This window comes from Aotus nancymaae, unplaced genomic scaffold (assembly GCF_030222135.1).
Source record: "Aotus nancymaae isolate 86718 unplaced genomic scaffold, 86718_ANA_hifiasm-v0.15.2.pri h1tg000028l, whole genome shotgun sequence".
Classification (NCBI taxonomy): Eukaryota; Metazoa; Chordata; class Mammalia; order Primates; family Aotidae; genus Aotus; species Aotus nancymaae.
The window spans coordinates 30,942,523-30,966,966 of record NW_026988441.1 but is presented as its reverse complement, the minus strand read 5'-3'; the positions used below and the strand labels follow the sequence as shown (position 1 = coordinate 30,966,966).

General features: G+C 56.2%; 1 protein-coding gene across 1 annotated transcript in view; it reads right to left on the bottom strand.

The window, feature by feature from the left end:
* Positions 1-21,335, bottom strand: part of ADGRL1 (adhesion G protein-coupled receptor L1) — a 58,463-nt gene extending 37,128 nt beyond the window's left edge. The window contains exon 1 of the mRNA XM_021675251.2: positions 21,149-21,335. The gene's annotated coding sequence lies outside the window, so the exon portion shown is untranslated. The remainder of the gene's footprint in view (positions 1-21,148) is intronic.
* Between the last annotated feature and the right edge of the window lie 3,109 nt (positions 21,336-24,444).

Below are 24,444 nucleotides of genomic sequence, written 5' to 3'. Positions count from 1 at the left end.
CAGGCCCTGCCCAGGGCCTTTGCACCTGTCGCTTCCTCCGCCTGTAGCTTCTGCCAACCCATTATCCACATGGCCGGCTCCTTCAGGCCTCGGCTCACATGGAACTATTCATCTGGTGTATGCAGTGTCCTCTTCATGGGGCAGGGATCACTGAATTGTTTTGTTCATGGTAGCTGTATCCACAACTTTAGTTTTTTTAGAGATAGGATCTCGCTCTGTCACTCAGGCAGGAGTGCAATGGTGAAATCAGAGCTCACTGCAGCCTCCACCTGCCAGGCTCAAGTGATCCTCCCACCTTGGCCTCCCTAGTAGCTGAAACCACAGGTAGGCTAATTTACTTTATTATGGAAAGATGAGGTCTTGCCCAGGCTGGACATAAACTTCTGGCCTCAAGAGATCCTCCTGCCTCAGCATCCCGAAATGCTGGGATTACTGCGTGAGGCCACACCACGACTGGCTCCCTGGCCTCAACTTTTACAACAGGCCTGGCCTGTGGCAATGATTTACTTGTTGAATGAATCTCAGACCCTAAACCTAGCCCTCTGCTTTGATTCCTCACCCTCCCTGTCATTCCCCTCACAGGAGCCATCAGTACGTCCTGCAAGCTCTACCTCTAAAGTATCTCGCCAACCTGCCGGCTTCTGGCTTCAAGCACAGCACCTAGGCCCATGCCACCATCCTGTGTCACCTGTACATTGTCCTGGCCTCCTTGCCCGCCTCCCAATCCACCCTCCACTCAGAGCTGAGGGATTCATGACACTGATACCAACATGAACCCCCCCCCAGGTCTCTGCCAGGGTCTCAGTTCCTCACCAGAGCCCAGAGGCTGTGGGTGAACTGGTGCCGCCAAACTCTCCGAGCCCCATTCTATCCTCCCTCCTGTTCCTGAAACATTCCAGCTCCGGCCTGCACGCAGGATCCCCACCATCGGCTGCAGCTGCTCAATCAGGGCTCCACCGCAAGGTCCCCCCCAGCAGAGTGACCTGCCCTGGCCCCCTGCAAACAAAACAGCCCTCGCCTACCAGCCTTTTCCCTGTTTTAAATTCACAGCTCTCAAGTGAGCACCTGAAATTACCTTCTTATATCAACACAAGCTTTTGAGAGAGGCCCTTATAAATCAGCACACGGCCAGTGGCTCATGCCTGTAATCCCAGCACTTTAGGAGACTGAGGTGGGCAGATCACTGGAGGTCGGAAGTTCAAGACTGGCCTGGCCGACGTGGTGAAACCCTGTCTCTACTAAAAATACCAAAAAATTAGCTGGGCGTGGTGGCAGGCACCTGTAATCTCAGCTACTCGGGAGGCTGATCCATGAGAATCACTTGAACCCAGGAGGTGGAGGTTGCAGTGAGCCCAGATTGCGCCACAGCACTCCAGCCTGGGTCACGGAGCCAGACTGTCTCAAAAACAAACAAAACAAATCAGCACAGGCCCTCAATAAATAAAGATCCCCACAGGGCAGGACACCTGCCTCCAGGCCTCAGTCTCCACACAGGGGAAACAGGGAGACAGTATCTGCTAGACAGCCCTGAACACCCCTCCCCAGCCCTGCAGCTCTCCACCCACTTCCTCCTCTCACGCCCACTCCTGATGCAAGCTCCCTCTCCACTGCCCCAGCTTCTTCAGTAAATCCCCCCAACCCGCCTCCATCCCCCATCTGCATCTCCTGCTCCATTCCTGACTAGACACGGCCAGTGTCACTTTCAGATCATTTTCCATCATGTTACCTTGGGGATGGGGAGTACCTTCCTCATTTCAACTTCCTCATTTCTCCCCGAGCTTCCTAGTCATGGAAAAACTTGGGGGAGGCACTGACCCCAGGCTAAGGAGTACTTCCCTCCCCAGGTCTCCAAGCACTTTCTTTCACATGCAACAGGCATCCTAGCAAGAGGAACTGTTTAGGGGAAGTAAAAATGGCTGGCTTGGGACGGTGACTCACACCTGTGATCCCAGTGCTCTGGGAGGCTGAGGTGGGAGGGTCACCGGAGCCCAGGAGTTCAAGGCTGCAGTGAGCTATGATCATGCCACTGCACTCCAGCCTGGGCCACACAGTGAGACCCTATCTCTAAAAAAAAATTTTTTTTAATTAGGCATGGTGGTGCACACCTGTAGTCCCCGCTACTTGGGAGGCTGAGGCAGGAGGATCACTTGAGCCCAGGAGTTTGCAAGGCTGCAGTAAGCTATGATCCTGCCACTGCACTTCAGCCTGGGCAACAGAGCAAGACCCTCTCTCAATTAAAAAAAAAAAAAAGGCCAGGCACAATGGCTTATGCCTGTAAATCCCAGAACTTCAGGAGGCCGAGGTGGGCAAATCACAAGGTCAGGAGTTCAGACCAGCCTGACTAACATAGTGAAACCCCGTTTCTACTAAAAATACAAAAAATTAGCTGGGCATAGTGGTGGGTACCTGAAATCCCAGCTACTCGGGAGGCTGAGACAGGAGAATCACTTAAACCCAGGAGGTGGAGATTGCAGTGAGCCAAGATTGCACCACTGCACTCCAGCCTGGGCAACAGAGTAAGACTCTGGCTCAAAAAAAAAAAAAAAAGGGCAGGAAAGCCACCTGATGCCAAGCTGTGTGGGCAGCCAATCCACATGGGTCTAGATCCCAATTTTGCCTTGTACGTGCCCCATATGACCTTGAGTCGGTCTCTTTACCTCCCTGGCCCTGGCTCCCCCTGCGCTGCTAATCTGCAGGGTTCTGGTAAGGAGAGCAGTGCACGTACATGCCAGGCCAACACAGTCCCCATCAGAGGGTGCTGTGCACAGCCTGGTGCCAGTCAGGGCATGAGGACACCCAAGGAAGAGGCAGTCCCTCTCTTCCCCCCAGGCAGCATCCTAGAATGCTGAGGCTCCAGAGTGGAGCCCCCAGAGCCATCTATACTTCCACTGGGAGCTCCAAGGCATCTTCAGGCCAACCAGACCAAAACCAGCCCCTCCACCAGGGCATGGTGCCACCATCCTCCCAGGCCCTCCAACTGGAACCCCAGGAGCTGAAACTCTTGACTCCTCTTTCTCTCACCCCTCAATCCAGTTCAAGAGTAAGTCTTGGGACTGTCGATACCTCCAGAACACCCCAGTGTGGGTCTACACATCTGTCTTCAGCATCTGCCCCTCTAGTCCTAGGCCCTGATCACTGCCCTCTGGCCCCTTTGTCCCCAAAAGTCCAGGCTGTCCTGGCAGCCAGAGGTCCCCCCTCACCTTTTTTTTTTTAAGATAGAGTTTCATTCTGTCGCTCAGGCTGGAGTGCAGTGGTGCAATCTCAGCTCACTGCAACCTCCACCTCCTGGGTTCAAGTGATTCTCCTGCCTCAGCCTCCTGAGTGCTGGGATTATAGGCATGTGCCACCATGCCCAGGTAAAAAAAATTTTTTTTCTTAGTAAAGATGGGGTTTTGACATGTTGGCCAAGCTACTCTTGAACTCCTGACCTCAGCTAATCCACCTGCCTCAGCCTCCCAAAGTGCTGAGATTACAGGTGTGAGCCACCATGCCCAGCCTAGAGGCCTGAGTTTTTGTGTGTGTGGGGGGGAGGTTTAAATTATGGTATAATTTAAACCACCTACACCCTTTATTTATTTATTTATTTTATTTTATTTATTTTGAGACAGGGTCTCACTCTGTTGCCCAGGCTGGAGTGCAGTGGCACAATGTCAGCTCACTGCAGCTTTGAACTACTCGGCTCAAGTGATCCTCCCACCTCAGCCTCCTGAGTAGCCAGGATTACAGGCACGTGCCATGATGCCCAGCTGGTCTAGTTATGTTGTCCAGGCTGGCACTTAAACCATTTCTTAGTGTACAATTCAGTGGCATTAATTGCATTCTCAAATGTACAACCATCACCACTATCTATTTCCGAAACTTTTTTTTTTTAAACAGAGTTTCGCTGGCTGGGGTGCAATGGCAGGATCTCAGCTCACTGCAACCCCTGCCTCCTGAGTTCAAAGCAATTCTCCTATTTTAGCTTCCTGAGTAGCTGAGATTACAGGGGTATGCCACCATACCTGGCTAATTTTGATATTTTTAGTAGAGACAGGGTTTTACTACGTTGGCCAGGCTAGTCTCAAACACCTGACCTCAAGTGATCCACCAGCCTCAGTTTCCCAAAGTGTTGGGATTACAGGCGTGAGTCACCACTCCTGGTCTTATTTTGTGTCCGGCTTCTCTCACTCAGCACCAAGTTTCCAAGGCTCACCTACATTGTAGCCTGAATCTGAGCTTCATTCTGTTTTATGGCTGCGTGCTATTCCACTGCATGGGTGGACCACATTTTCTTTATCCATTCATCGGTAATGGACATGTGGGTTGCTGCCACAGAAGGGTCCTTTTTATTTTCTCCCTAGCTTTACTGAGGCATAACTGACAAACAGAAATTACATATATTTGAGGTTACGTGATATTCTGACATCCACACGTGTTGTGAAATGATTGCTACAGCCAGGCTAACAGCATATGTAACACCTTGCCTAGGTACCTTTCAGGTGTGTGCGGTAAGAGTGCTTGAGTCTATTTCCTCAGCAGGTTTCAAGAAAACAATATGCTACGATGACAAGAATTATCATTATTTCTTTGAGACAGAGTCTCGATCCGTCACCCAGCCTGGAGTGCGGCGCGATCTTGGCTCATTCCACCTCCCCCTCCCAGGTTCAAGCGATTCTCATGCCTCAGCCTCCCAAGTGGCTGGGACTACAGGTGTGCACCATCGTACCTGGCTAATTTTTGTATTTTCAGTAGAGATGGGGTCTCACTATGTTGCCCAGGCTGGTCTCAAACTCTTGAGCTCAAGTGATCTGCCTGCCTTGGCCTCCCAAAGTGCTGGAATTACAGATATGAGCCACCACGCCTGGCCTGCTCTTATTAATTATAGTCACCATGCTGTACCTTAGGTCTCTGGAACTTTTTAAGACATGGGGTCTCGCTCTGCTGCCCAGGCTGACGTGCAGTGGCACCATCATAGCTCACTGCAGCCTCAAAGTCCTGGGCTCAAGAGATCCTCTCACCTCAGCCTCCCAGTTAGCTGGGATTACAGGCCTGCGCCACCATGCCTGGCGAATTTTAAATTTTTTTGTGGAGACAGGGTCTTGCTATGTTGTTCAGGCTGGACTTGCATTTCTGGCATCAAGCAAAGCTCCTGCCTTGGCCTCCCAAAGTGCTGGGATTATGGGCACAAGCCATCCTGCCTGGTTAAAACATATTTATCTTAGAGCTGAAAGCTTGTACCCTTTGACCTACACCCCCCACTTCCCTTGTGCCCCCTCCTCCGTAACCACTGCTCTACTCTGCTTCTGTGAGTTCAGTTCTTTTTTAGATTCCACAGATAAGTGAGGTCACACATTATTTGTCTTTCTGTGTGTGGCTTATTTCACTTAGCATAATGTCCTCCAGGTTCATCCATCTAGAGAGGTGTTTTAAAAGACCATCTCAGCCGGGCACGGTGGCTCACGCCTATAATCCCAACACTTTGGGAGGCTGAGGTGGGAGGATCACCTGAGGTCAGGAGTTTGAGACCAGCCTGGCCAACATGGTGAAACCCCATCTCTACTGAAAATACAAGAATTAGCTGGGCGTGGTGGTGCATGCTTGTAATCCCAGCTACTCGGGAGGCTGAGGCAGGAGAATCGCTTGAACCCGGGAGGCGGAGACTGTGCGCCGCTGCACTCCAGCTCGGGCGACAGAGCCAGACTCCGTCTCAAAAAACAAAAGACTGTCTCGACTGGTGGGTCGTGTCCCTCAGACTCAAACGTGTCCTCCCCAGAGATGCAGACATGGGCCTCTGCCACCCTGTATCACAGGCCCTCCTCCGCCACCCTGTATCACAGCGCCCTGTGGTCACTGCCTGCCTGTGCAGCCCTTGCCATGCTGGGACTTCTTGTGTCTCTGTTTCCTTCTTGGTAAAACAGGGATAACTCAGAGGGCAGCTGTGCAACAGAACAAATTCACACACACCAGACACTCAGGGTGCTCCTGGCACACGGTCAGGGTGACATATCCTTTGTCCCCATTGTCACCGTCTCTATTAGCCCGGGCTGCCATAACAGAGTGCCACAGACTGCGTGGCTTAAACAGCAGAAATTTACTTCCTCCTCATTCTGGAGGCCAGAAGTCCAGGATCAAGGTGCCAGCAAATTCGGCTTCTGTGGAAATTGTCTTCCGCCTTCTCACTGCATCCTTGCAGGGCCTCTTCTCTGGACATGCACAGAGGAAGAGAGTTCCCTGCTATCTGTCTTTTCTTTCTTTTCTTTTTTTTTTTCTGAGATAAGGTCTGGCTCTCTTGCTCAGGCCGGAGTGCAGCAGCACAATCTCGGCTCACTGCATTCTCAACCTCCCAAGCTCAAGCGATCCCCCTGCCTCAGCCTCCTCAGTGGCTGGGACTACAGGTGCGTGCCCCTGTGCCCAGCTACCTTTTTGATTTTTTTTTTGTAGAGATGGGGTCTCGCTATGTTGCCCAGGCTGGTCTTGAACTCCTGGCCTCCAGTGGTCCTCCTGCCTTGGCCTCCCAAAGTGCTGGGATGACAGGCATGAGCCCCAGCCTCTCTCTCTTCTTATTGGGACACCAGTCCTCTCAGAGTAGGGCCCAACCTTTCAGATCTCATTTAACCTTAATGACCTCCCTCAAGGCTCTACCTCCAAATACACTCACCCTGGGAGTTCAGGCTTCAACCTATGCATTTGGGAGACAGGCAGGAACATACAATTTAGCCCGCAGCCTCATCTATCCCATCCCTGCTCCACGCTTTTACCTGACCACTCCTTACAGCTCTTTTCTTTCTTTTTTTTTGAGACAGAGTCTCACTCTGTTGCCCAGGCTGGAGTGCAGTGGCACGATCTCAGCTCACTGCAACCTCCATCTCCTGGGTTCAAGCAATTTTCCTGCCTCAGCCTCCTGAGTAGCTGGGACTACAGTCACATGCCACCACATCCAGCTAAGTTTTGTGTTTTTAGTAGAGACAGGGTTTCGCCACGTTGGTCAGGCTGGTCTCAAACTCCCAACCTTAGGTGATCCACCCACCTTGGCCTCCCAACGTGCTGGGATTACAGGCACAAGCCACCGAGCCCGGCCTTCTAGGTGTCCTTTCTACTCCCAGGAGAATGGAAACTCCTGAGGCTGGGACTTGGTTTTCCTGACTGCTGTTTCCTCGTCCCTTGAACACACAGTAGGTCCCCAAGCAAAAACTTCCTGAAGACAGGGGAGTGATAAGGACGGCAGAAAGGGTAGGTGGAGATGCAGCACCTGCCCTGTGACCTGGGGGGCCATGCCTGACCCCCACAAGTAGGGCACCATTGCCTTAGGGGCACAGATAGAGTTCCCCAGGAGCTTGACGCCTTCTCCCCAGAGTGGCTCCCCTAGGAAGCTCCAGGCACCCCCAAGGGACCAGCCTCAGCTTGGCAGGTGTTGGGTGTCCCCTGGGAGACCCAGGCCTGACCTGACCATCCCTGAGGCCTCTGGAGGGGGAGGTGTTACGGATTGAATTGCGCCCTCCCCAAGAAATGTCAGGCTGGGCACAGTGGCTCACGCCTACAACCCCAGTACTTTGGGAGGCCAGGATGGGAGGATCACTTGAGCCTTGGAGTTTGAGACCAGCCTGAGCAATACAGTGAGACCCCCCGCCCATGTCTACAAAAAATACAAAAATTAGCCAAGCATGGTGTCGCGTGCCTGTAGTCCCAGCTATTGGGGAGGCTGAGGTGGGAAGGTCGCTTGAGCCCAGGAAGTTGAGGCTGCAGGGAGCTGTGATTGCACCACTGCACTCCAGCTTGGGCAAGAGAGCGAGACCCCGTGTCAAACAAACGATATGTTGAAGTCCTACCTAACTCCTGGTAACTCGAATGTGACTGTGTTGGGAATATCTGGAATCCTTACAGGGATAAGCAAGTTAAAATAAGGTCACTGGTGTGGGTTCTAATCCAACAACTGGCGCCCTTACGACGGGCCGGGCGCAGTGGCTCACACCTGAAATCCCAGCACTTTGGAGGCCGAGGCGGGCGGATCACAAGGTCAAGAGATCGAGACCATCCTGGCCAACATGGTGAAACCCCATTTCTACTAAAAATACAAAAAAAAATTAGCCGGGCATGGTGGTACGCGTAGTCCCAGCTACTCAGGGGGCTGAGGCAGGAGAATCGCTTGAACCTGGGAAGCAGAGGTTGCAGTGAGCTGAGATTGCACCATTGCACTCCAGCCTGGGTGACAGAGTGAGATTTTGTCTCAAAAAAAAGGAAACTTGGACACAGACATCACAGAAGAAGGACCATGTGACCATGAAGGCAGAGATCAGAGAGATGCTTCTAGAAGCCAGGTAAGACTGCCAGTAATGACCAGAAGAAGCCAGGAGACAGGCCTGGGACAGATTCTCCCTGAAGGCTCCCAGAAGGGACCAACCCTGACGACACCCTCATGTTGGACTTCTAACCTCCAGGGCTGGGAGGCGACACAGTGCTGCTGCTGGCTGCAGTGGCTCACGCCTGTCATCCCAGCATTTTGGGAGGCCAAGGCAGGAGAACTGCTTGAGCCCAAGAGTTTGAGACCAGCCTGGGTAACACCGTGAGACACCGTCTGTACAAACAAATATAAAAAAGTAGCTGAGCATGGTGGCGTGCACCTGTAGTCCCAGCTACTTGGGAGGCTGAAGTGGGAGGATTACTTGAGCCCAAGAGGTTGAGGCTAAGCCTGGGCAACACAGCAAGATCCCATCTCTGAAACATAAATAAATAAATCCATAGAGTCTCTATTGCTAAAGCTGTCCTGTCTGTGGTAATCTGTTACAGGAGCCTAGGAAATTCACATAGGGAGTCAGGACACGGGGTGAGGAAGGAAGCAGAGATGGGGGCGGGGCCCTGAGCCACAGAACTTTAGGGAAGCCATTTACAGCAAACAGCAACTGACAGGGTGGACGTCTAGCTGGCTTCCCCAGCGAGGAGCCACCTGAGATGCCAGGGACAATGGCTGACACCTCCATGTCCCAGCCTGATCACCTTCCATGTGTAGCTCATGTAATCCCAATAACCATTTAGGGAAGGGGAGATGCTTGTACCCACACTTTACAGAGGAGGGAAGTGAGGTCCCATCATTGAAGAGACATACCCAGGGACACTCAACTGGTCAGGAGGCTTGAACCCAGGCAGGCTGGCCCCCCAGGTGGGGCTTGGTGGGCTGTGAGGGGACCCTGGAGGCCATAAGTGCCCCCACTCCTGGGCTCACACCACATTTGAGTGATGTGATCACTATGCATCCTCAGAGCTGGTCACGCCTGGCGGTTCTGCACCTGAGGCCAGGTGAGCCCACACCTGTGTCTGTCCCCACCTGGTACCTCTCAGTAGTCTCAGGTCACCCTATTTGTCTGCCTGTCTTTCTTTCTTTTTTTGAGATGGAGTTTCGCTCTTATTGCCTGGGCTGCAATGCAATGGTGAAATCTTGGCTCACTACAACCTCCCCCTCCCAGGCTCAAGCAATTCTCCTGTCTCAGCTTCCGGAGTAGCTGGGATTACAGGCATGTGCCACAGTGCCCGGCTAATTTTGTATTTTTAGTAGAGACAGGGTTCTCTCCATGTTGGTCAGACTGGTCTCAAACTCCTGACTTCAGGTGATCCACCCGCCTTGGCCTCCAAAAGTAATGGGATTACAGACGTGAGCCACCGCGACCTTTTTTTTTTTTTTGGAGACAACAGAGGCTTGCTCTGTCAGTCAGGCTGGAGTGCAATGGTGCACACTCAGCTCACTGTAGCCTCCACCTCCCAGGCTCCAGTGATCCTCCCACCTTAGCCTCCTGAGTAGCTGGGACTACAGGCACACACAACGCCTGGCTAATTTTTGTATTTTTTGTAGAAATGAGGTTTCACCATGTTGCCCAGGCTAGTCTTGAATTCCTTGGCTCAAGCAATCCTCCCGCCTCAGCCTCCCGAAGTGCTGGAACTACAGGTATACCCAGTAATCCACTGCACCCAGTCATAGGTGACCCTATTTCACCCACGGGAAGTGGGGTTGCACACCTGCCTGGATGTTTGCATCTGAGCCCTACGTCTGTCTCAAGTCAAGGGTGGGTGCAGCAGGGTGGGCCACTGAGGCCCAGACTCTGTCCTCGGGTGCCCTGGGATGGGAATGGGGAGGGCAACAGGAGGAGAGGCGGCTGCTGGAGGAGAGGGGGTGCCTCTAGCCTGCCCTAGCCTGCGGTTGCCATGGCAACCCTCTGCGCGCTTGAGTGGGTGGGAGTCTGAGTGCCTTGGGTGAGAGGGGGTGGGGAACCAAGGTGGGGATCTGGGATCTGGGCCCCCCTCCTGGTCTCCTCCCTTCCTGGCAGCAGTCAGCCCCTCCACACATGACCCTCTGGCTACATCTCCCACTTCTGGCCTACGCCCCAAACCCAGCTGCCCATGAGCCTGCCTCCTCCAGGAAGCCCTCAGGCATCCAGCAGGTCCCTAGGGAAGTGGCAGGCCCCAGGGTAACTACGAAGGAGTGGTCAGCTGGGAGTCAAAGCTCCTGGGTTTCAATCTGCTGTGTAGCTTCAGAACAGGCCCTTGGCCTCTCTGAACCCATTTCCCCATTGCTATTCAGGGACTAACAGACCTACCTCGCAGAGACAGAGGGTGTGCCCAGAGAGGGCCCAGCTACATGGTCCTCAGGCAGGGCAGGGTTCTCACCGCATCTTTAGCCCCCGCCCCATCCCCCAGCTCAGCGGATGGCAGCCCAGTCCCTCCAGGTACTCAAGAACCGGACAGCCATCCTGGATCCCTCTCCCCTCAGCACATCCAGCCCTGGCGGGTCCTGGGCTACTCCTTCAGGGACCGCTCACCTCTCAGCTTCTCTCTGGTCCAGCCCCGTCACCTCCGGGCTGGACTCCACTTCCCCACCTCGCTGTCTACAGTATGTTTCCCCCATGGCCGCCAGAGGGCGCTTGTGAGCCTCTAAGTCAGCCGCTTCCCTTCCTCTGCTCAGAACCCTCCATGGCTCCCACCTCATTCAAGCAAAAGCCACAGTCCATCATACAAAGGCTCCTTGGAGAAGCCTGATGACCTCCCAAATCTGGGATGGGTGGGTGCAGTGGCTCACACCTCACACCTGTAATCCCAGCACTTTGGGAGGCTGAGGCAGGCTGATTGCTTGAGCTTAGAAGTTCCAGACCAGCCTGGGCAACAGGGTGAAACCCTGTCCCTACGAAAAATACAAAAAGTTAGCCAGGCATGGTGGCACACGCCTGTGGTCCCAGCTCCTTGGGAGGCTTAGGTAGGAGGATCTCAGGCCTGGGAGGTGGAGGTTGCAGTGAGCTGAGATTGTGCCACTGCACTCTAGCCTGGGCAACAGAGCAAGGCCTCATTTCAAAAATGGGAAACACCAGGTAGTGTCCTGCCTCAGGGCCTTTGCATGGGCTGTTTCTCTCTTCCCCAGATCCCCTCACAGCTCCTCCTGCATCTTCCTTTCGGTCTTTCCTCAAACACCACCAGCCCGGGAAGGTCCTGCCAGCCCCAGCACTCCTATACCTTGTCTTGGCTTGATTTCTCCGTGATACCCATCACCAGCACACCATGCATTTTCATTTATTTGCTTATTAACTCTCTCACTAGCATAGTTCCCAATGCTGGCTCTGCAGGGTAGGGGTTGCACACTGCACTCAGCACAGCGCCTGGCCCCAGCAGGAAGCTGAAATATAATTGTTCAATGAATAACCTTTAAAAGGTCATCCTGGAGCTAGGTGCAGTGGCTCATGCCTGTAATTCTAGCACTTTGGGAGGCCAAGGCAGGAGGGCTGCTTGAGGCCAGGAGTTGGAGACCAGCCTGGGCAACACAGTGAGATCCTGTTTCTACAAAGATTTAAAAATTAGCCGCGCATGGTGGCACACGCCTGTGGTCCTAGCTAATTGGGAGGCTGAGGCGGCAGGATCATTCGAGCCCAGGAGGTCAAGGCTGCAGTGAGCTACGATCACTCCACAGCACTCCAGCCCGGGTGACAAACAAGAGTCCATCTCTAAATAAAATAAATAAAACAAAATAAAATAAAGGTCACCCTGGCCACCAAGCAGCACTGGACTACAGAGCGGTGGGGGTCGTTCAAATAATCCCCTGCCCCGGACATCTTCTCCCTCCTGTCCCATCTATCTGCCACCTCTGTCCCGCCCAATCTCTACCCTGAGGCCAGAACAATCTTTGCAAAATGAAAATGAAATTACACCCCTCCTGGTTTTTACACCCCTCCCCTCCTACAACCCTCCATGGTTCCCTATTGCCCGTGACACTCCCACATGGCATCTCAGGCCCTGTCGTCCTCCCACCTCCCATCACCTCTACTCAGCGCCTGTCTCTCTCACACACATGATTCTTACTCTGCTCTCCCTCCAAAGGGCTCTGCCCCAAGTACAGTGTTGGATCTCACACCCACTCTCACAGCACACAGGGCCTTCATGTTTCTCTCCCCTAATTGGACTTGGATTCAGCTATTAAACTTCTCTTCCCCACCATCGAGGGACTCCAGGGAAAAGTGACACTGTGGGTTGGGCTGGCTCTTGTCACGCGCCCAGCCCTGGGCAGGGAGTAAATGCTTGTTCATTTGTTTAATGAATGAAGATGAAATAGCCCCAAAAAGCAGGTCCTACATTCAGTGGATGGTTCCGAGCTCCCAACTGGCCACAAGTGCAATGGAGGAAGGTATGCCTGAGAGGGGTGTATGCATGGATGCAACTACAGACAGGGTGGCCAGGATATGCCTCCCCTAGGAAGTGACATTTCAGCAGAGGTCTTAAGGAGGTGAGCCATCCAGGTACCCGGGGAAAGAGCACTGTGGGCAGAGGGAACGGCACGTGCAAAGGTCCTGGGGTAGGAATGTGCTGAGGTGTGGCTGGAGCCCCGCCAGCGAGGGAAGAGTGGAAGGAGGTGAGGGCGGCTGGGGAGGGGGCCACAGGGTGGGTCATGCAGGGCCTTGTGGACCTCAGGGAGGACTTTGGCTTTCTTTTCTTTTTTTTTTTTTCGAGATGGAGTCTCACTATCGCCCAGGCTGGAGTGCAGTGGCACATTCTTGGCTCACTGCAACCTACTGGGTTCAAGTGATTCTCCTGCCTCAGCCTCCTTAGTAGCTGGGATTACAGGCATGCGCCATGACACCTGGCTAATTTTTGTATTTTTTTAGTAGAGACGGGGTTTCACCATATTGGCCAGGCTGGTCTGGAACTCCTGACCTCGTGATCTGCCTGCCTCAGCCTCCCAAAGTGCTGGGATTAGGTGTTAGCCACCTCAACAGGCAACCTCGGCTTTCTAAAGAGGTGGGAGCCGTGGGGGAATCCTGAACAGAGGAGGGATGGGACCCGGCGCAGGTGTTCCCAGGGGTCCTCTGGCCGCAGAGGCGGTGATCAGACTGTGTGGGAGGAAGGTTGCTGGGACTGAAGCGTACTCCCTGCCCCACCTGCCCCTTGCCTTTTGTCTACAAGGCAGTCAAAGCCAGAAACCTGAAGCTTCCGCCAGAGCTGGCTGCTTCCGGCCCCCACCTTGCTGGTTGCCTCCCGGCCTCCCTTCCGGCCCCCTGTGGTTCTCCCCCATGCAGCAGCTAGAGGGAGCTCATGCTAAACATTCTCACCTGCCATCTGGATCCTGACCCAAACCTCCTACCGCCACCCCCACCACAGGCCCTGGCGGCCCCAAGGACAAACCAAACACAGACTCACGGCCACAAGGCCAGCGCCAGCCACCAGCCACCAGCCTCCAGCCTCCAACCTCTAGCCTCTCTCCTTGTGCAGCTGTGAAACATGCCTTCTTCCTCCCCTTTGAGCCACTACCATCTCTCTGACCTCAGGGCAGCCCCTCTCTCTCACAGATGCTCCTTCCCCTCCACTGTGCCCTCTTCCCCTTCCAGGTTGTAGCTGGGAAGCCCCCTCCTCCGGGAAGCCTTCCCTGACTTGCACGTCTGCTGTGCTCACCATCATGGCAGGTCTGTACCCCAGTGGCCTGTGGTCTGTTTCCACTTCAAAGTGTCCACTGTCCAGCCCCAAGCTTTGCACTCTGAGCTCAGCAGAGCAGAGCTGAAGAGTTCTAGAAGCTAGGGCCCGAGCAGACGGCACAGAGGCGGGACCCCCCCTGCTCCATCAGATGCTGGCAGTGAAGGGCAGGGTGGGGAATGCACAGACCAGGAGAGGGGGGCATGGTGCCTAGCCGGGCAGGAGTGAAGAGGCCCTGGGCATAGCGCCCTTAAGTTGAAGGTTCAAATCCCGGCTGTGCGTCATCTCGGCACGACAGGACACCCACATCACTCCTCTCAGTTCTGTCTCTCCATGGGGGAGCTGGGGAATGAGAGCCTCCCAGGGTGGCTGTGGGGCTTAGAAATAATTTTCGGCAATTCCACACATCTTTTTTAGAGCATCTTTATGTGCCAGACACTGAGGGGCTGGGTACAAAAAAGTCGATTCTATAGTGTACCAGTGTTGTGGAAGAAGATAAAGCCAGGAAAAGTGGCTGTGAGTTTGTGTGGGTTTGGAAGTGCTGTTATTTTATTGTATTTTTAAAGATAGGGTCTCACTCTGTTGCCCAGGGTGGAGTGCAGTAGCTCGATCGTAGCTCACTGCAGCCTCTGATTCCTGAGTTCAAGGTATCCTCCTGCCTCGGCCTCCCAAGTAGCTGGGACCACAGGGCATGTGTCACCACACCTGGCTAATTTTTCATTTTTTTGTAGATATGGGGGCCTCGTCATGTTGCCTAGGCTGGTCTCGAACTTCTGGCCTCAAGTGATCCTCCCACTTCATCCTCCCAAAGTTCTGGAATTACAGGCATGAGCCATTGTGCCCAGCCATTGCAATTTTATTTTATCTTATTTATTTATTTGAGATAGAGTCTTGCTCTGTCACCCAGGCTGGGGCGCAATGGCGTGATCTGGGCTCACTGCAACCTCTGCCTCCTGGATTCAAGTGATTCTCCTGCCTCAGTCTCCTGGTTAGCTGGGATTATAGGTGCCTGCCACCACGCACTGCTAATTTTTGTATTTTTAGTAGAGATGGCGTTTCACCACGTTGGTCAGGCTGGTCTTGAACTTCTGACCTCAGGTGATCCACCTGCCTCGGTCTCCCAAAGTGCTGGGATTACAGGCATGAGCCACTGTGCTTGGCTGTTACAATTTTAAAAAGGATGATCAGGAAAGGCCATCTCCCCTGGAGAAGATGACATTTTAGCAAAGCCCTGTGAATTCGAGGGAGGAGCACGCACGCAGGTGTTCAGTTCAGGGGAGGTAGAAGAGTGTCCTAGGCAGGGGGCACAGCCCGTGCAAAGGCCCTGGGGCTGGACCGTGCCTGTATGTTTGGATAACGGTGGCAGCTGCCTCAAGGAAGCGGGTGGGGAGCTGGTGGGAAGAGTAGGAGGAGGTGAGAGCAGGGAGGTGCTGGGAACAGACTGTGCGGGACTCGCCTTGTACTTTAAGCACACAACTGCTCCCCAAATGGGGCCGCCCCTCTCCGCAGGGGCTGAATCCCTGGGTCGCCCAACCTTCACCCCCCAAGGGCCACTGGGGGGCGTTCTGGGGCAAGGGTTGGCCAACCATGGTCTGGTCCCCGCCTGCCTTTGTACAGCTGGTGAGCTAAGAATGGTGTTTACATTTTTAAAGGTTTGCGAAGAAGAGAAGAGAGAACAGGCCACAGAACCTGTCCGCGGCAGGCAAAGCTTGCAGTATTTCCCATCTGGCTTTCTACAGAAAAGTCAGCCAACTCTCTACTTTATTTACATATACATTTTTTTGAGACAGGGTCTCTCTGTTGCCCAGGCTGGAGTACAGTGGCGCGATCACAGCTCACTGCAGCGTCGACCTCCCAAGCTCAAGTGATCCTCCTGCCTCAGCCTCCCGAGTAGCTGGGACAACAGGCATGTGGCACTATGCCCAGCTAATGTTTTATTCTATAAAGATGGGGGTCTCGCTTTGTCGCCCAGGCTGGTCTCGAACCCTTGGACTCAAGCTGTCCTCCTGCCTCAGCCTCCCAAAGTGCTGGGATTACAGGCGTGAGCCACCTTGCCCCGCTGGCAACCTCTACTCTGCAGCCATCCCTGCCAACCCAGGACAATTCTGTCCCCCATGCCGGTAGGTTTAGGAACGTCTGGAGACTTTCCAAGGTGTTACAACTATGGAGGTGGGGTGCCACCGACATTCAGCGGGCAGAGGCCAGGGTGGCATCTGAGCATCCAATACTACAGAGGACAGCCTCCCAGAGAGAATGCTGCAGCCCCAAAGTCAGGACTACAGAAATCGGCTGGGAAACCCTTTCTGGGAAAGCCAGTCCCAGCCCCCTCACCTCCTCAGGGGACAGGAAGGAGAAGCCACCTGGCTTCCTGGCCTGGCCGTTTGTGACCTGCAGGGTATTTTTAGCCTCTGACGGAGGGGCACTGGCTATTCTGAGTTTTGGGGGTCAGGAGCAAGGCTATTTCTGGCCTTGGTGTCTATTTTAATTGAATTTTTTTTTTTTTTTTTTTTTTTTTTTTTTTAGAGACAGGGTTTCTCCATGTTGGTCAGGTTAGTTTCAAACTCCTGACCTCAGGTGATCCGCCCACCTCAGCCTCCCAAAGTGTTGGGATTACAGGCGTGAGCCACCGTGCCCGGCTATTTATAGAATTTTTATCTTCCCCCACATTTTGGAGCAGGAGGCAGGAAAGGCAGGGGCTTTTTTTTTTCTTTTGAGTCAGGATCCTGCTCTGTCACCCAGGCTGGAGTGCATTCAGGCAGTCCTAGCTCACTGCAGCCTCAAACTTCTGGGCTCAAGCGATCCTCCCCGCTCAGCCTCCTGAAGAGCTGAAACTACTGGTGCTTATCATGACGCCCAACTATTTTTAAAAAATGTTTTTGGAGACGGGTCTCGCTATCTTGGCCAGGCTAATCTCAAATTCTTGGCCTCAAGCGATCCTCCCACCTCGGCCTCCCAGCGTGCTGGGATTACAGGTGTTAGCCACCACATCCGGGCCAAGTAAGACTTCTGGAACACACACTGTGGACCAGCCATGACTGCTGGCACCTGGGATTCCCAAAACAAAGCAAATCACAACATCCTCGAGCCCTCGGATCCTCCTCACAGACAAAGAGAGTAAACAAACAAGCACAGAGTATCAGGAAATTACAGCCTAGTGAAAAGCCATCCGCTGTACTAACCTCAGGAGGGGTGTGGGAAGCTGCGATTTTGCAGAAGGTGCATGGTGGGAAATGTTACTCGGGAGGTGGTATTTCAAGAGGGTGAGGAGCAAAAGCCTTGCAAACAGCTGGGGGAGGGTCCTAGGTGGCACCAACAGCCAGTGCCAAGGCCTTGGGGTAGGATCAGGCTTAGCATGTTGGAGGAGTGGGGAGGTGTCCCAGGAAGACCATGAAGGACCAGACCCCAGGACAGCCCAAGCCAGGGTGCTACTACAGTCAGCATCTGGGGCTGCCCCCGAAGCGGAGACACACGCCTTCTCCCCAACTCCCATGAAAGGAGAGTTGTTTTTTTTGTTTTGGTTTTTTTTTAAGACTAAGTCTCACTCTCGCCCAGACTGGAGTGCAGTGATGCGATCTCAGCTCACTACAACCTCTGCTTCCTGGATTCAAGCGATTCTTCTGCCTTAGCCTCCTGAGTAGCTGAGATTACAGGCACCCATCACCATGCCCAGCTAATTTTTGTACTTTTAGTAGGGATGGGGTTTCACCATGTTGGCCAGGCTGGTCTCGAACTTCTAACCTCAGGTGATCCACCCGCCTCAGCCTCCCAAAGTGCTGAGATTACAGGTGTGAGCCACCACACCCTGCCGATAGGAGAGCTTTGATGGAAACCCCGCATGTGTTGCTAGACCGTGAGCTCCACAAAGACAGGACATGACCGCCACACCCCATGGCACCTGGGCACGGCGCTGGGTAGAGAAGGCGCTTGGCAAATGTGTGCAGACTGCATGACAAGGTGCACCCTGCCTCGCTCCAAGGAGTCCTGAGCACACAACTGCAGGTGCACACGAGATGCAGACAGCCCCATGTGTGCACACACAGCTGCTGCTCCTTGCAGCCCCGCCCCCCACAGCATGACCACCCCCTCTGCAAAACACAAACACCAGCACATGGGACCCCTATGAACACCGGATGAGCCTGATGGACACGTGGCTACACTTACAATTGGCTAGATGACCATCCAGGCCACGCACACAGAGGACACCTATACACAGGTGCAGACAGACACCTGGATTCCGGGGACACCGGGACCCCCTCCCATGTCTGCACTTGGCCTCCACCCCACTCTAGGACCCATCTCTCTCCTTCCATCGGGGTGCCCAACAGCAAGCACTTTGCCCCACATCCAGCCTGGGAGGTGCTGTCTGTCTTGCCATGGCACCTCCAGGGTCACTGGGGTCAGGGTTTCAGACCCAGGGAACCCCCGCCTTGGGACCCCTCCCCTTGCCTCCCCACGGAGGGGCTGGAGGAGGGGAAGTGTCTGGCATCTGGAAATCAGATCCGAGAGAGGAACCCACACGGAAATCAGACCCTTGTGTGTCCTTGGCCACACGTCTCTCCAGGGAGGCAGGAGGGGGTGGGGGGCAAAGACGATGCTCTGGCGGGGATGGCACTGCTCCCACTCCTCCCGCTCCCCTTCAGGGGCACCCGCTGCCACCATCCCCACCGAGATGCCTGCACTGGGGCGGAAGCAACACACACTCTGCCACCAGCCTGGCAGGGCAGGGAGGACGCAGATGCCCCGAGACGCAAACATCATTCATGCAGCCTCACATGCAGGTGGAGACGCCACCAGCCAGGAGCCCAAAACGATGGATGCAAACACACTCCCTTGCCGCGGAGGCGCCTGCAGGCCCCTCCCCAGCATGCCCACAGGGTCCTCCTAGGCCCCTCAGAAAAAGGGCTCCCCTGGGCAGGCTGGGAATAGAAGCTGGGCTTCCAGTCCACCCCGTCACCTCCTCCCTGCAGGCTCCACAGCCCAGGTGTGCGGGTTGCCAGTTCCCCATCCTCCCCAACCCTGGGCGCCAGCTCCAACCCCAAGGGCAGGCATCAGTGTGGGTGACTCAGGGTACGAAAGCCCCCTAGAAGTGGGGATAGAGATGGGCGCCCCTTGGAGAAAGAGAGGGCCTGGGGGAGTGTCCTGGGGCAGGTGCCACACACACAAAGGGTGGACCAAGCACAGCCACATGGGAGGTCACCAAGCTGGGGAGGAAGATGGTGGCAAGACCAGCGGGAGGGCTGGCACCCACATGTGAGCACACACGTATGTGGCCCTGTGCATGGGTGCGATCTCCGCCAGCCATGAATTAGTTTCCTTTTCCGAATTCCAGATGATTTTTCATCTCTGTAATTAATGGGCAAGTCAGTTCTGAACGGCATGGCAGGCAAATTGCTAGTTAGGAAAATCACGGATAATTTTCTCGATATGATAATGAAGGTTGTATTCCTTCTCTTATTCTCCCTGTTTTCATCCTACTTTTAAATAATAAATTTGGCATTAGTGGGAGGGGAGCAGGGAGAAGAAGTCACCTGCCCCCCAAAGCTGGGGCCTGGCAGGGGCCCACGCAGAGTTCCCTGCACGCCGCCCTCCCGCCCCCAGCCCGTGGGACAGATTGGAGAAGAGGATGAGGGGTATGGACCCTCCTTGGGGGTGATCGATTTAGGGGGCCAGGCCCTGGAGAGCAGGTGGGGACAGGGAGCCTCCAGGCTATGAGCCAGGGTGAAGGGGTGGGGTCTGAGGTCAGGTGAGACTCATGCCAGCCCTTGGGGTGCTGGAGAGAGAAGCAGAAACCAATGGCCTGTCCCCAAACAGCTCAGAGGTCAACAGCCCAGAAAAGACATAGACATCTACCCTCAGGTGTGCCCCACTGGGTCCAACTTCCTCTCCGAGGTGACTCCCTACCAGGCTAAGGGAGCCAGGGAAGCAGAGAGAGGGGAAGAGAGAGAGAGTGAGAGAGTGAGAGAGTGAGAGAGAGAGAGAGAGAGAGAGAGAGAGAGAGAGAGAGAGAGAGCCCGAGCCAGCCATCTTGGCAGCCATTTTGAACCCCTCCCCCTCCTGCCCCCAGGCACACATGTTGGGATGTGGAAGGTGGGAAGGCAAACCCAGGCTCTGGGTCCTGTGGAAGCCAGGAGGAAAGGGGGGCCCTGCCTGGAAGAGGGATCCAGGGACACTCACACAGCTGCCATGGCTGGGGGTGGAGGGAGCTTGGAACAGGAGGAAAGGGACCAGTCAGGTACAGTGAGGTGCTGCCAGTGATGGGGCAGTGTGAGGACCCAGACTGGAAGTGTAGGGACAGGGGTGTGTGCAGCCAGGGGGCCATCTTCAGATGGTGGCCGGGATGCACGGGAGAGATACCTGGCAGGGCATTTTCTGGACAGGGCTGGAGCAAATACAGCACAACCCGCCACCCCACCACTTCAGGCCTGGACTCGAGTCCCAGGACCGTCAGATAGGAGGATGACAACCGAACCCTCGGAGCTCTATCCGATGCGCACCTGGGGTGGGGGTGGGGGTGGGGAATTGTCCTCAAAGCACGAATAATCCCGGTGGATCAAACCTGCCGGCCTCGCGTGCTTTACCCGGCAACACGGAGAGAAGAGGCTGCCCGGCTGCACCCCCTGCTTCTGACAGCGTCGCCCCCCGGGCTGCAGCCGGCTCGACACCCAGACAGACCCCTCCCCATCCCCCGCGCCACTGCCTCCCAGAGAAAAACAACCCCCTCGCCCAGCATCCTGTGGTGCCAGCCCTCGATAAGGCTCCTCCGGGGCCCGGGGACCGCGCGCGGCGCGCACACGCACTCCCTCAGCTCACACCCAGACACCTACACAAACACGGCGCCAAGCACCCGCGCGCACACGCACCGGGGACACGCAGGCACCGCCGCGCCGCTTCCCCACAAAGGCTGGCGCGCGCGCGGGCACACGCAGCCACGCGCAGGCACACTCGCGGTCCCCTCCCCCCGCCAGGCACCCTGCGGCCGCCAGTCCGCACCCCCGCGCCCTGGGCGCTCCGTGGGGGCAGCCCCTCCCCGACCCCTAGCCAGTGGGGGTGGGATGCGGGCCGCCCCCGACGCCCCTCCCGCTCAGGTGCGGTGTTCCGCGCCGCTCCAGCGTCCCCTCCCCCCTCGTGGCCAGGACAGGCCCGGGTTCCTAGCCTTCCCGCCTCCCCTCTTCCGCGCGCCCCGCACACCTGGCCCAGGTGCGGCGTCTCTCCTCTTCCTGGGCCCGCAGACACTCACCTGTCCAGCGCCGCTCTGGGGTCGGCCCAGCGTGTCCCTCCTGCTGCTCCGCGAACCCGGGCCCCCCGCCCGGCACATCTCCCGGAGCCGGGGCAAGGGGGAAGAGGGTAGGGGGTGGCGGGGCGAGGCCGGCCTCCGTGTCCCTTCCTTCCCCAGGCCCAGCACCGCCGCCACCGACCAAAAATTTAAAAAAAAAAAAAAAAAAAAAAAAGGCAGATTACACGGATCCAGAGGCGGCCCCCTCGCGGCGGCGGAGGCTCGGGACTGGGGGCGATCGGGTCTGCGCCCCTCCCGGGGAGGGAGGCGGTGGAGGCGGCGGGGCGGGGGCGGCGTCAGAGCGCCGGGGGCTGGGGCGAGGCGGAGCGCCCCGAGGCGGCGCCGGCAGCGGCCCGCATCTCCCCCGCAGCTCCGCGGCCCCGACGGAGGCGGCACGTGTGCACCCAGGCGACTTCCCAGCCCCCTCCGACGGCGGCGGTGGACGAGGGGTTAATGGGGCAGGCGGGGCGCCCCTGCAGGCCCCCGCCGCCCGGCGGTGCCGCTCTGGGGCCCGCGCGGCCCCATCCGCCGGGGCCTCCTCGGCAGACGGCGGGGCGGGGGCGCTCAGCGCCGACAGCTCCCGCGCCGACGGCTCGGGCTCCCCGCAGTGGCCGCAGGGGGCTCGGGTTGGGGGCAGGAGGCGCGGAGCTGGCGGAGGGGGGCGGCGCGGCTGGAGGCGGGTGCCGCGGCGTCGCGCCCCCGGTGCGGCCGGAGGGGGGGCGCTGGGCCGGGCCCGTGGGCACCGCAGGACGCGCGGACCGAGCCGGCGCCGGGCACCAGCAATGACAAGCCGCCTGCTCGCCCCGCTCCCCGGCGCACCCGCTCCGGGAGGGGGACGGCGGGCGCGCGCAAAACCCGGCCCGGAGTCGCCGCCCGGGACTGGCCGCCGCAGCCTGCCTGAGCGCCCCAGGAGCCGGCCCCAAAACCCGGGCTGGACTTTCCTTCCCTTTGCCTCCTCTCGCTTCTTCCCTGGAAAAGCAGGGAGAGGGAAGGCGACGTGCTGTAGCCCCGTGTTGGAGCGGGGAGTGGGGGAAGGGAGACAGGCGTAAGGAAAACCCGGAGCGGATTTTCCAGCTGCGAAGTAAAAGGAAAGGCGCCGAGCCCGGGGAAGGGGGGCGCAAATGGGGCGATCTGGAAGGCTTGTGCAAAACCCGGGTTGGATTAGACAAAGATGGGAGGAACGGTGTGGGGGCGTGGGGGGGAGCTGCGACACGGCCAAATGCACCCGGGGCACGCAAATTTCGGGCTGGATTCTTTCTCGGGAGACGGAGTAATGCGTCAGGCCTAATGCAGTGGAAACAAGCAAGACCCGGCCCGGAATTCCTGGGACCTGGGCTCGCATGCAGCGGGCTAGAAGGGGGACGCTTAGTGGCTGAGGCGACTTGGGCTGCCCTCATCTTCCTGGCAGCGACGTGCAAGGGGGAGGGGCAAAAGGAGGACTGGACTCCGGTACGAAGGGATTCGGCGCGCTGGCTGCACCGGAGCGGGCAGGTGAAAGAGGTTTCTGGATCCAGGGGCGCAGCGAAGGGAGAGCGATGAGGCCGCTACCCTGGGAGACCAGACCTACAATAAAAGGCGAGGGAGGCACGCAAAGCCAGGACTGGAGCAAGCGGAACTGGATGAGACCCTCAGCAGAAGATCCCGGGCCACCGGGACAGGGGTTTGGAGCTGACCGGGCAGCAGGGTCGGAGGGAAGCGTTATGGGGAGGTTTGTGTCTATAAACGCCTCAAAGTCTTGCTTTTGGGGAGGGTGGTGCCGGGAGAAAAATGAAATTTTATGTTCGCCGCAAAAGTAAAAACCCGGTCTGGATTTTCACCACCTAACAACTCCATTGCAGCTGGTGGACTCTGAGAAGTAGGGCAAGAAACAGGCTGGGGTTCCCAGGCATCAGACCAAGTGAGGCGAGGGGCAGGCTTCGGGTTGAGGCTGCAGAGGGAGCCCCCACACCCCTCCCTGGGGTGGGGAAGACTGTTGGACCCGCCTTGGCTCTCCAGAGAGCCAAAGCTATGACTGCCAAGACCTATAGCGGGGGCTATAAAACCGGGCCTCAAGCCAAAAATAGGCACTTCGGCAGAACAGGCAACTGAGTGCAGGGTGGGGGCTGGAGGGAAGTGGAAGTCGGGGGCAGAATCCTGGAGGGGAGGGAACGGGAGGAGGGGGAGCCCCTGAAGCGGGGGTGCTGGCTCCATTTTCTGAAGGATGGGTGCAACTGGAAGACTGATTGCTGGGGAGGAGCAAAACCCAGGCTTGCATCCTCAGGGAAGGGAATCCATTCAAGTGAGACCTAAATGTTAAAGCAGTCAGCTCAAAGTTCAAAGTCGGGCTGAATCTTAGCAGCAGGGCAGACAAATCCTGATCTAAGAGGAAGGGGACAGGCTGAGGATGGGGATGGGAGAAGCCCCCATTCCCTACGTATCCAGGGAAGAGAGTGCTAACCAGGCGCTTTGCAGAATGAATGAGGAACGGGAAAAGGGTTCCTGAGTAGGAGTGGTAAATGAACCAAACTTGGGGCATATCTGGATGGAAAACGAGCATCTAAGAGAGCATGAATTGAATATCTGCACGGGAATTAACTTGGCCTCTGAGAATCTCTTCCTAGAAGCATGTCCCTGTGGCTAAACTGGACGACCAGCAGGGACACCAGACTTCCAGGCTGGCTGGTGACCACGGGCCACCGCTGTGGCAGCCTGTCACCCTCCACCACCTTCTCTGGACAGCTGTCATTTCAGAACTGCGAAAGGATTCTTGAAAGCCAGAACCTAGGCAAATCTGAACCCAGAAAACTTCAAAATGGAGGGATGGGTCACTGTCGTTCGTCCTTCATGCCCAGGATTTCACGGCTGCAGAGCTGTCCAGCCTTGAATCTGGGTGGCCAGGCTGGACACCTGGATCTGGGAGACCAAAGGGGTAAAACGTAGGAGTTGGTGAGTGCAAAAAGGATCCCATCTATCTGTGGTTGACTGCAGATCTACTGGGTATGGAGGAGGGGATCCCATCTCTCTCTGCGTCAGTTTTCCACTTTGAGATATTGACAGCACCAAGTAAGACCCTTGAAGGCTTTGAGATGCTGGGCACTCCAGGCAGCCAGCTTTCTATAAAGCCAGCAGTACCAAAACGAGAATAGAACTTGGAGCTCAGGAAAAGCTGGTCACCTCCTTGTTGTCTGGCCCCAGGCCTCCTGCCCGCACCCCATCCTCCAGCCCTGAGCAGCACACCCACTTCCCCCTACAGAGCGAGCCTAGGAGGTGGCTCTAACTTG